The 11,298-nt window shown below is 32.9% G+C and overlaps 1 long non-coding RNA gene across 1 annotated transcript; it reads left to right on the top strand.

The window, feature by feature from the left end:
* The first annotated feature begins 3,315 nt into the window (after nucleotides 1–3,315).
* Nucleotides 3,316–10,014, top strand: LOC113303264. The gene is made up of 3 exons (XR_003337372.1): nucleotides 3,316–3,812; nucleotides 4,304–4,494; nucleotides 9,158–10,014. It is a non-coding gene; the product is annotated as an uncharacterized LOC113303264 (long non-coding RNA).
* The last annotated feature ends 1,284 nt before the right edge of the window (nucleotides 10,015–11,298 follow it).

Below are 11,298 nucleotides of genomic sequence, written 5' to 3'. Positions count from 1 at the left end.
CTATCCATTGATGTAATCATCCCAAATATCGTTACTATTTTCACGTCATCATCTACATTTTTTATATGCACTTGTTTTGTTCAGAGAAGAAATGTAGACAACCAGGCCCTCCCAAATGAACCTCCCCACCATGTCATGTTTAACCTTTTTGAATGCATAATGGGATAGTCGACTTTTTTCTTTCTCTCGTTCTGTCACCAACTTATCTTGAGATAATTATAATTATAACCATCTCCTCCTCCTCCATCTGATTATATGGTCCCGTCCATATCTTTGCAATAATCTCAAAAAGATTCAAGTTTACTCTAAATTAATAAGTGAATTACTAATGCATAATTTCCATGGCCTTTATGATCTATGGTATGTAGGAGATATTGTTATCTTTTTTCTTTCTTTTTGATAAATTCATACAAGAGTGAGATCTTACCATTTGCATAACAAAGAGCAGCCTCGTCGAAGTTTGTCCAAGGTACTGGTTGATTAACGGCCTCGGCCCTACTTACATATGGCTATGCTTCTAGTAACTACGTAATTGGTTAGTGTATAACAGGTAGGGGTGTGCAACGGACGGACGGGTGCGGATTAGGGGTCACCCGCAACCAAACCGTCAAAATTGCGGATTTGGAAAATTGAACCATAACCGACCCAATCACCCGCGGATTTGACATTCACGATTAGCGGGTGATGCGGACCGGATGCGGATTAACCGCGGATTTAGAATTTAAAAAAAAAAAAGTCTGCCTATATGTGAAAATTCCTTTGTATGGGTAATTGATCTCTCTATTTATGTTAACTCACTCCCATGATAATAAATTAATAACAATGAAGCAAATGCCAAAGTTTTGTTGCACAACATTATGAGTACAATATATACTTACTAGGTAGTAATCTTAATTAACACTGCAACTGATAAGTGTAATGATCTTTAATCATTTGATGTAGCACCTTGTTTTTGAAAACGAATTTAATTTCCTCTATGAATTGACAAACAACAGGATAAATTTCCTGGATTAGTGCTTTAGCAGGATTCTTGTCCACATTAGACCACATTTAGCGATAATTAACTGATACCTTGTTTTCTGTTTATATTCAGTATCAAGAGGAGGGCACAACTTCTTTTTCCAGCAGTTCTCACAACGCACGGAGTGGATCACATGCAAGCATCGAGAAGCTTCAAAACCTTCAGTTTCTTCAAGAAGATTATGCATATCTTGAAATGTTATCTGAAGAGGACGAACCTCTTATTCCGAGTAAATTAAATTAGAGATATCTAATCTAATCTAAAATCTAAAACTCAATTTTTGCGGGTGCGGGTGAATCCGCGGATTTCAAAGTCCAACCACAACCAAACCGCTAAACCTTGCGGATTTGAAAACTCAACCGTATCCGATCCATAGACTCTTGCGAATTGGTTTTCACCCGCAATTTTGCAGACGGTTGCGGGTAAAAATCGCGGTTTCGGTTTTTCTGCACACCCCTGATAGCAGGGACATACTGTGTTGCATCTTTGATCTCATCTGAGACCATCACAAAAGTTAGGGACAGCTTTTCAAATCCGGACCCGTTTTGGATACTCAAGTTTCCAAGCCAAGAGATATTACAAATCAATCTATTAAAGGGGCGAGATCCAATGACATGGTTATATTGATATAATCATGATATGGTTTGGCCATTTTTTCTACAAAATCCAAACGACAATGAGTTTGAAGCTAATTTTTTGATGACATGTTCAACTTATATATTCCTACAAAAAATGAGAGTATTCCTAAACGTATAAGACTACCATCTACCACTTTTAATATCAACCGTTAATTTTCAACGGTTAAAATTAAATTTGGTGGATGGTGAAGTTTCGTTTATCGGAATACTCTCACTTTTGGTAGGAATGTGGAGTTATATAAGTGGAACAAAACATCAAAAAAATTAGCTTCAAACTCATTGTCGTTTGGATTTTGTAGAAAAAATGGCTAAACCATGTCATGATTATGTCAATATAACCATGTCATCGGATCCTACCTCTCTATTAAATGAGTAATGTTTATATGTTTTGTTTATTGTGCTTCTAGTTTATTTACAATATGACCTTATCCGAGAATCTTTGTGTTTACATACCATATGACCCCGACAATGAATTTGAAGCTAAGATTTTGGTGACATGCTCCTTATATTAAACTCTACATTTCCACCAAAATGATAGTATTCTGAAATACGAAACTTCACCACCTACAAATTTTAATTTCAACCGTTAATTTTCAACGGCTGATATTCAATATTGTAGATGGTGGTTTTATACATCTCGGAATGCTCTCAATTTTGGTTGGAATGTAGAGACTTATAAGAAGAACATGTCACTAAAAAATTAGCTTCAAATTCATTACCGGTTGGGCTCAGTAGAAAAAATGGCGCTAAAATATGAAGATTATGTCAATATAATCATATCAACGGATCCCTCCCTTTTTAGTATTTGATTTTTTTATGTTAATTGAGAAAAAATCAAAAATTCATCACTCACGGAGTCACCCTATATGAAGCAGAGGAGGATCCATGAGTCATCTCAATGTGATGGATAAAAGAAGACGAAAGTAAAAAGAGAGAACTCTGAGCGGATTTATGAGTTGACCCGTATTGTAAATTAATCCGCCAAATATTCTTTTTCCGTTTCATTTTTAACCCATGCTCGGGATAACTTTCTTTCGTAATTTTTTTTTTGCTAATATATACAAATTATAACCATTTAATTTTCATAAATGTTTTTTCTTTTTGGAAATATAAATGCATAAATTGGATGAAACGAAAAATATATAAATATTGAAAAAATTTGACACAAAAAATGTCATTGTTAATGTAAAAGGCCTCTTTTATCAGCCAATTGGACGAGAGCAATGTTTTAAGTGTAAGGGGATACCATGAGTTTGTTCCTAAATGGAAAAGAAGATTCAGAATTACCCCTGCTATATCCAATAATATTAACTTTGCTTCTATTTACTGCTTTCGTTGATTCTTAAGTTAAATTTCCAGTGTGTTACACGCTTCCGTCAACTCAAATATTTAAGGCAATCCCTGTTGCAGGTAATGGAGGTTATGCTGATCAACTTGTATGATCAGGAAATAAAAGTGGTAACGTTACTGTTAATGAGGTGGACAAATTTCTTATCTCCAAGAAGATGGATAATCCTGCCGCAAACTTGAACTGGAGATATATGTGGAAACTAAAATTCCCACAAAAAATTAAAACTTTATTGTGGTTGTTTTGTCACAATATATTGTGCCGTAATAATTGGAAGCTTATTCATCCAGGATATTCGTACAGTGAATATCCTTTACAGTTTACCTCTTGGCTCTTGCAGTTTTGCATGACTAACACTCTTGTAATATTCTTACAGTGAATATCCTTTATAGTTTGACGCAAATCTTCTCTCTACTCTTCTAGGCGATTTTTGCACCTCCCCAAAAACCACCGTCTTCAACAATTTTCTAGCCAGTAACCACCGTGAGCGGTGGTTATCAAATCGAAATCTATCCGTAAAACTCTTCAGTAAATCGATTTCACACATATGACTGATTGAGAGAAATACCCATTATATTCCTTTCTTCATGATTCAATCCAGCAACTGCTTCTTAGAGCTAAAGTTACAAAAGACACCAAACCCTAAGTTACAATTGAAACCAAAGACTCAAGTTACAGAAGACAATAGTTTATACAAATCATAGACTCAAAAGACTCAATTTTCAAAAGCTTCAGACTCAAAATACCAATTCTTTAGTTCTGGGATTCAAAGAAGTTTTTTAGATCCTGATACCTTCAGAATCGAGTAATCATAAGCTCTCATTTCTTATCAAGTTCTCATACTTTTCTTTTCATAGATTATTAATTTTCTACACTTGCTTCAGATTTATTTTATTTTAAATTTTGTGTACTTTAGAAGTTAATTGATATAGATTTACCTTTCAAAAAGTTGATTTCTAAGTTGTTTTGCGATTTCCTCAAATTAGATCCTCATTTCCTTTTAATTGTTATAATCTACTTCTTAATTTTGAATTAATAACAATCCCCATTTTGCTTCAAATTATATCCTCATTTCCCTATTTTGAATTTCAATGAATATTAGCTATTGTTAGTTTCTGATTTTTTATTAAACTGAATTGTTCCTAGCTGCCGCGTTGATTCAGCAACTAATATCCATTGAAAATTTTCTTTTGTTCATACTCATTATATCTCTTAGCAGAACTATGAAGTTCTTTAAATTCTGCAAAGGACAATTAAAATATCTCTTAAAGATAATGTATTCTCGTCTGACCCCAGGTACAATTTGCTACAACTGGAAAAAAAAGGAAAACTGCTGAGAAAACCATGGATTCAAGGAACTACACAAACCAGTCTGCTGACAAACTAAAATAAATCAATCAAGTATTGAGAAGATAGATTTAGAATCTAACCAGGCCGGTGACTTGTTTTGATTACATCCAATGAAAGGCTTGTCAAGCTACAAAGAGGTAAAATAACCCTATATTGTTTCCTAGTAAATTTAGAAATGCTGTCAGTAAACCTTACAAGTATATTGTCTACCTTCACATATATTTTGACTTTTTTTTTAACTGTTGAATGCAATAGTGTGGAACATCTCAAATACTGTCTTATCCTTGCTTATTATCATGATATAAAACTAGCAGATAAGTTAAGATTAGAATGTGGAACTTATACATATATTGTGCTAGTTGAATTTAGAGACCATGTGATATCCTATTTTTCTCAGTTTATAAATGTGATAACATGGAATTGTCAGGGTTTAGGAAGATTGGAAACTAGAAATAGTTTGCTAGACACTATCAATAAGGAGAACCCTGACATTCTACTTTTATCATAAACAAAACAACAAACTAAAAAGATCAATGCATAACATTTTAAGACAAGTAAGTGTTTATAACTACCATCTTGTACCTCCAAGAGGAAGTGCAGGAGGATTATGTCTCATCTGGAAAAACAATGTTACTTTTCAGATAAAACTGTGCTCATAATCACATTAATGCGACTGTCATAGATCATTTAAATGATAGTAGCTGAACTATAAACAACTGAAACTGAAATCTTGGAAAATCATAAAAGATATGGCAGCCACAATGGATAAACCATGGATATTAATTGGGGGCCTAAATATAGTTCTTCATAAAGAAGAAAAAAACAACAAATTTCCTTTCAAAAAATATGTGGCAAGAGTTTTTTATAATGTAATAAATAAATGTGATCTAATGGACTCGGGATTTACGATCTACACCTTTACTTGGAATAATCACAGAGCCGACACGAAAAACATAGAACAAAGGTTAGATAGAGCTTTAGTTAACTCTAAATGGAATACAAAATTTCCTAATTCTAGTATAAACCATATAGGGCCTCTTGTCTCTGACCATGTTCCAATAAGACTTAACACTTATAACCATTGGAATGATGGTGCAACCCCATTTAATTATTTTGGGGAGTGGATAAAATATGAAGAATGCAAACCATTAATTCAAGAGAGTTGGAAAAAGAATGTAGGGGATCTCTTACCCATCAAGTCAACAAAAACTATTTACTGCCAACACATATTAAAAATATGGAATACAAATAGTTTCGGAAATATACATAGTAACATTGAAAATATTAAGAAAGACCTCGATAGGGCTAACAGAGTGGCAAGTTATCCAACTAAAACTAATGATCTATCTAAACTTAGAAAATATCTGACCAAGTGGTATGCTATAAAGGAGAAATTTTGGAAGGATAAAAGTAGAGACCAATAGCTCTAGTAGACAGAAATACGAGATACTTCCATAACAAAGCTAAACAAAGATTTCGAAGAAATAGAATTGAAATTCTAAAAAATGAAAAAATTAAATGAATGTCTCAACACTGGAAAGGGTATTTTTGAGTGCATAACAGATCATTTTCATTCAATAGCCTCGAACGTGAACCATGAATTAGACTATGAGATGCTTAACCATATACCTGATAGTATAACACAGACTGATAATGGTATGCTTTGAGGTACTCCTATGGAAGATGAAATAAAAAAAACTCTATTTTCCATGGAACCTGATAAAAGTCCATGACCGAATGGTTTTCTTCCCAATTTTTTCAACAAAACTGGGAAACCGTTGGTACTGACCTTATAAACATGGTTCAAACTTTCTTTATTACTGGTAATATCTCTAAGGAAGTGAATGCCTCGTTCATTTCCTTAATCCCTAAGACCCTTAACCCCATTACTCCCTCTGAATTCAGACCCATAACTCTTGCTAATACTTCTTAAAAACATATTTTTTAAACTAATGGCAGGCTGAATGAAAGGTTTGTTAGGGAAAATAATTTCTCCTTATCAATCTGCCTTCATTCATGGAAGTAAGATCTCAGAGAACATTCCTATGGCGCGTGAAATTATTCATAAAATTAAAAATTCCAAATATAAGAAAGGATTTATGGGATTAAAAATCGACATGTATAAAGCATTCGATAGAGTCGAACGGGATTTCTTGATCCAAATGATGACAAAAATGAGTTTAAACAGTAAATTGTGGGTGTAACTTAATCACCAATGCATTTCTACAACTACTTTATCTGTTTTACTCAATGGGTCTCCTACTAAATTCTTTAAGCCTACTAGAGGATTGAGACAAGGAGACCCAATCTTGATATCCTTATCTTTTCTTATTTATTATGGAAGCTCTTTCTCGCACAATCCTTCGCTCGTGCAGAATTCCAGGTTTGTTGAAAGGTATAAAAGTTGTTCACAAAGCTCCTCCTATAAGTCATTTACTGTTTGCGGATGACTGTCTTTTATTCTGTAAGATCAAAAAAAAATTCATGTCATTATCTTGCTAAAATATTTAAAGAATTTGGGTTATATTCTGACCAACTAATCAATTTAAGTAATTTAGGTGTTTTTTTAGTATAAAAACTGAAACTAGCATTAGACATAGAGTAAAGGAAATATTATGAGTCACTGCTATACCGTTACAAGATAAATACTTAGGTTCACCGTTATTTACCAATAGATCAAAAGTTCAGTGTTTTGAACCTCTGGTGGATAAAATGAAACATAGGATGCAGAGTTGGAATGGAACTAATCTAAACAATGCAGGGAAGACAATTATGATTTAAAATGTGACTTCCTCCCTTTATGTATACCAAATGAACTATTTTAAGATTCTGGTTAAAATATGTAACAGTATCACAAAACTCCAAAGAAATTATTGGTGGGGAAAAAATGAAAAAGGTCTTAAAGAAAGAGGTAAAAAAAGGGGTCTGTTTGAAGAATTAGGACTCAGTTTGTCAATCCCTTGAAGAAGGGGGATTGGGAATTAAGAATGTAATTTCTTTTAACCTATCTATGATCGCTAAGATGGGTTGGAGGTTAAAAGAAAATCAAGTTTCTCTTTGTGTCTCCATCCTCAAAGCCAAGTACTATCCCAATTGTGATATATTACACATAAATATTGTCCTTAATAGGAATGATAGTTGGATCTGGAAAGGAATGCTAACTGGCATTCAACAGATAAAAAAGTATTGTTATGGGAAATTAGGAAATGGAACCAATATTAACATTTGGGATGATTTCTGGATTCCATAAAGGATTTCTTCTATGTAGAAACCTCAATTAGGAACTGATAATATCATTAAAGTCAGTGATCTTATTACCATACACCATACTCGGGGATTTATTTAAACTTTCTAAATGTTTTGATGATGAAACTACGGAGAAAATCAAGATTATTACAATTCATGTTGCTGATAAGGAAGATACTCCTCATTGGACCCTAAACCACAAAGGTATGTCTTCTGTGAAAGCCTTGTATAACCAAAGAAATACTAATGGTAATGCTCATAAAAAATGGAACGTAATATGGAGTATGGATACCACTCCTTCTATAAAACAGTTTATTTGGAAAGCGACTCATGTTATTCTCCGTAATAGTATGAGAATAGCGGATGTCATACCGGACATAAATACTACTTGTAAACTTTGTAATGAAGGACAAGAATCTTTAACACATCTTTTTTTTCAATACAATTATGTTACTCAAGTTTGGATGCATCTTAACTTTTCTATGAAGTTTATTCTTAGTGGAACAACTACTTTTCATGGTTGGCTAAGTGATTGCTTTGAAAACCCAGAAAGAGGAAATTTTGGAATAGATTGGAATGTGCTTTGTAGCATATAATATGGTATATTTGGAAAGTAAGGTGTAATGTAGTGTTTAAAAAGGAAAGTCAGAATAGTGCAATCACATCAAACAACATTTTAAAGTTTATCAATAGCTATAACAATGTTAACAGAGCAGGTTATAACATAATGCAACAACTTTACTATAATCCTCACATTATGAGACTCTTCAGATTACTTCCAATAGAAGGACCAACACCAAATATGGAAATGAAACTAAAATTAATTTTACTTTTATGAACTCTACAACAAAAGATGGAATGGGTTTAACTTTGTGTGACTTTACATGAACAATAAGAAAAGTTAGAGGTTTGCATGTAGATTGCACCACCATAGAATAATTAGAGAAAGCTGGAGAGGATGTAACTTTCCAATGGGCGACAGAATTGAGTGTCCACGTTATCTCTTTCAGGAGCAACTCCGAAACCACTCTGCTGCTGCTGGTTCGAATAATGTTGAGGCCAGAAAACAAAGATACCGGATTAGTGAAGATTTTGGGAAACAACACAAAGTTCCATATAAACTTTTTATCTAAAGAAATTAACTTAATTAGGAGAACCCAAATGATTTGGGAAGCTAGATATTCTGTTTTTTTGAAACAAACATGCTATCACTCATAATTGGTTAGACAATAGTTTAAGAGCTATACAAATTTACTTAAACATTCAAACTTGGAATGAAGATATAACAATGTATTGTAATTCCCTTCATGGAACTTATGGTACTTTCCTATCAATGGTATGAGGGAAACCTTAAAAAAAAAAAAAAATTCTTTATAGGAAACATATTGTTGACCACCATGGATGTATGCTTTGTGATAGAGATTTTGAAACTCTTCACCATCTTTTTTTGTACTGCAGCGCTGTAGGGCCCTTTTGGAAGAAAGTACGATACTAGACATGGTTTAATACTATTATAAATAATTTATAACAAATAATTTTGAAGAGTTTGTGCAGGTTCAATGGAAGGATAGGTGGAATTGATTGGCTAAATATTCTACCATCTGTTTTATGGTTCATTTGGAGGAGAAAAAATGAATGGATCTTTAAGAAGATTGTGTTTAAGAAAAAATGAATGGATCTTTAAGAAGATTGTGTTTTAGCTAGGGAACTAAACTAGGCAAAGGAATATTTCAATGTTACTAGTTAACAAAGACAAGTGAAGACACAATTGTTGAAGTTCCAGTCCCGTGGGTATACCCACGAAGTAGCTTTTTCAAGCTTAACTGTGATGGATCATCTAATAATATATGCATGGATCAAATTGGTGGCATTATTTGAGAATATCAAGGTGGTTTTCAGGAATCATATGCTAACTATATTTTCAAGAATAATAACAATGTAGCCGAGGTTTGGGCGATGAGGAATGATATGATGTTTTAGCTAATGAAATTGGAGTAAAGAAGTTAGAGGTGGAAAGTGACTCATCATATGCAATTTAATTATGTAATAAGGAAATCCATATTCGAAGGAGTCTTCGATCGCTTATAGAAAATACCAATGATCAAATCCAGATTCCAAGGAGTTTTCGCTCGCTTATAGAAAATACCAATGATCTCAAGATGAATTTTGAAGTTATCTCTTTTCAACAGAGATACAGGGAAGCAAATTCAGTCGCGGATTACCTTGTTAAAGGAGGAGATGCCAAAGAAATTGAGGGGGTTCGGATTTCACAACCACCTGATTTGATCAGGAATTTAATTAGTGACAATTTAGCTGGTAGAGATGATATCATATGTGTCAGATTTCTTTGTTAGTTGTTTCGGTCTATGACCAATGCAGCAAAAGAAAAAAAAACAACCCAAAAATTTATAAGGTGGTTCTGTTATTTTATTTTATATTTGTTAAAAAAATATATATTTTTTTTCTATAAAATATCTATGCATATAATTTATTTTATGCATATAAATTTAGTTTTATTTTTGTGATGAACTTGATAAAGTTATTTGCTTGATATGTGCATCTGTTTATGAACTTTAATCCGTGTGTAAATGGAAGTCATCAAGGAATTATAAATTTAATTTATAAAGTAAAACCTTCATAAGAGATAATATATTTAGGATCATATATCTTAATACAATGCAAAAATTTGATAAACTTTTTAAACTTACAAAATAATCGATTTTTAAAGTTCTTTATATAGACCAATTAACATATGAATAACTGGTACGTGTTGCACAAAAAATGAAACCCTATTTAAAAATAGGATTTCATTTATTTATTTTTTGTTCATATTAATAATTGATTGAATTTATCTAATTTTTACATCTTGAAGTGCCTTCAAACATATTAAAGGCCACGCTGATTATCTTGATAAATATATTTGCTTTTGGCCATATCAAAGGATATCAATAATGGTTGTGATGGTGTTGGTGGAAACAATGACGGTAGTGGTGGGAAATGATGAGGTATGGTGAGGCAGTGATGTTTGTAGTGGTGGAAACAACAGTAATAGTGATAGGAAATAGTTTTGGTGGTGGTGGCGGCGGCTGGTGGCCGTCGTAATTTTTTTCTACACTTGTAACTTTTAATTATAGAAAAATAATTGATCATTTTCGATATTAAAATAACTGGATCACATTGCAAAAGATTTTATTCAAGAACGTAGTGCTCTTCAAATTCGGAGTATTTGGAAACTTGATGGTTTCAGAGTGTTTGGAAGCTTGATCTTATTTACCAACCAATGATTTCGTGGTTTAATATAGTGCGTCAAACTTATTGATATTTTGGACCCTATTCAGTAGACTTTTCCATAATTCCATTCATAATATTTTCAAAATGCTTATGTGACAGAATTTGGAAGTAGGATGATCTCCATCATAGGACTTGGTTTTATCATTTGACTAGGGGTTGACCCATGCCATAACGGCATGGGCTACATTGCATTCTGTTATTGGAATCCGTAAAGACAGGGTTTTGTTATTTGCTTTTGCAAGGAAACCCAAAACTACAAAAGCCCACCGAACATGGTTACGTAATGTCTTCTATAATAATTTAGCCATCCAAAGAATCAAAAATTCGAATAAAAAGTAATAATATTGGTGCAGCAAAATGTAACTCAAAATCAAAATAGAAAAATCCAAACAAACAAATCGGCA

Source organism: Papaver somniferum, chromosome 8, assembly GCF_003573695.1.
Source record: "Papaver somniferum cultivar HN1 chromosome 8, ASM357369v1, whole genome shotgun sequence".
In the NCBI taxonomy this organism is placed as follows: domain Eukaryota; kingdom Viridiplantae; phylum Streptophyta; class Magnoliopsida; order Ranunculales; family Papaveraceae; genus Papaver; species Papaver somniferum.
The sequence above is the reverse complement of the archived record's forward strand: the minus strand, read 5'-3'. Positions and strand labels throughout refer to the sequence as shown.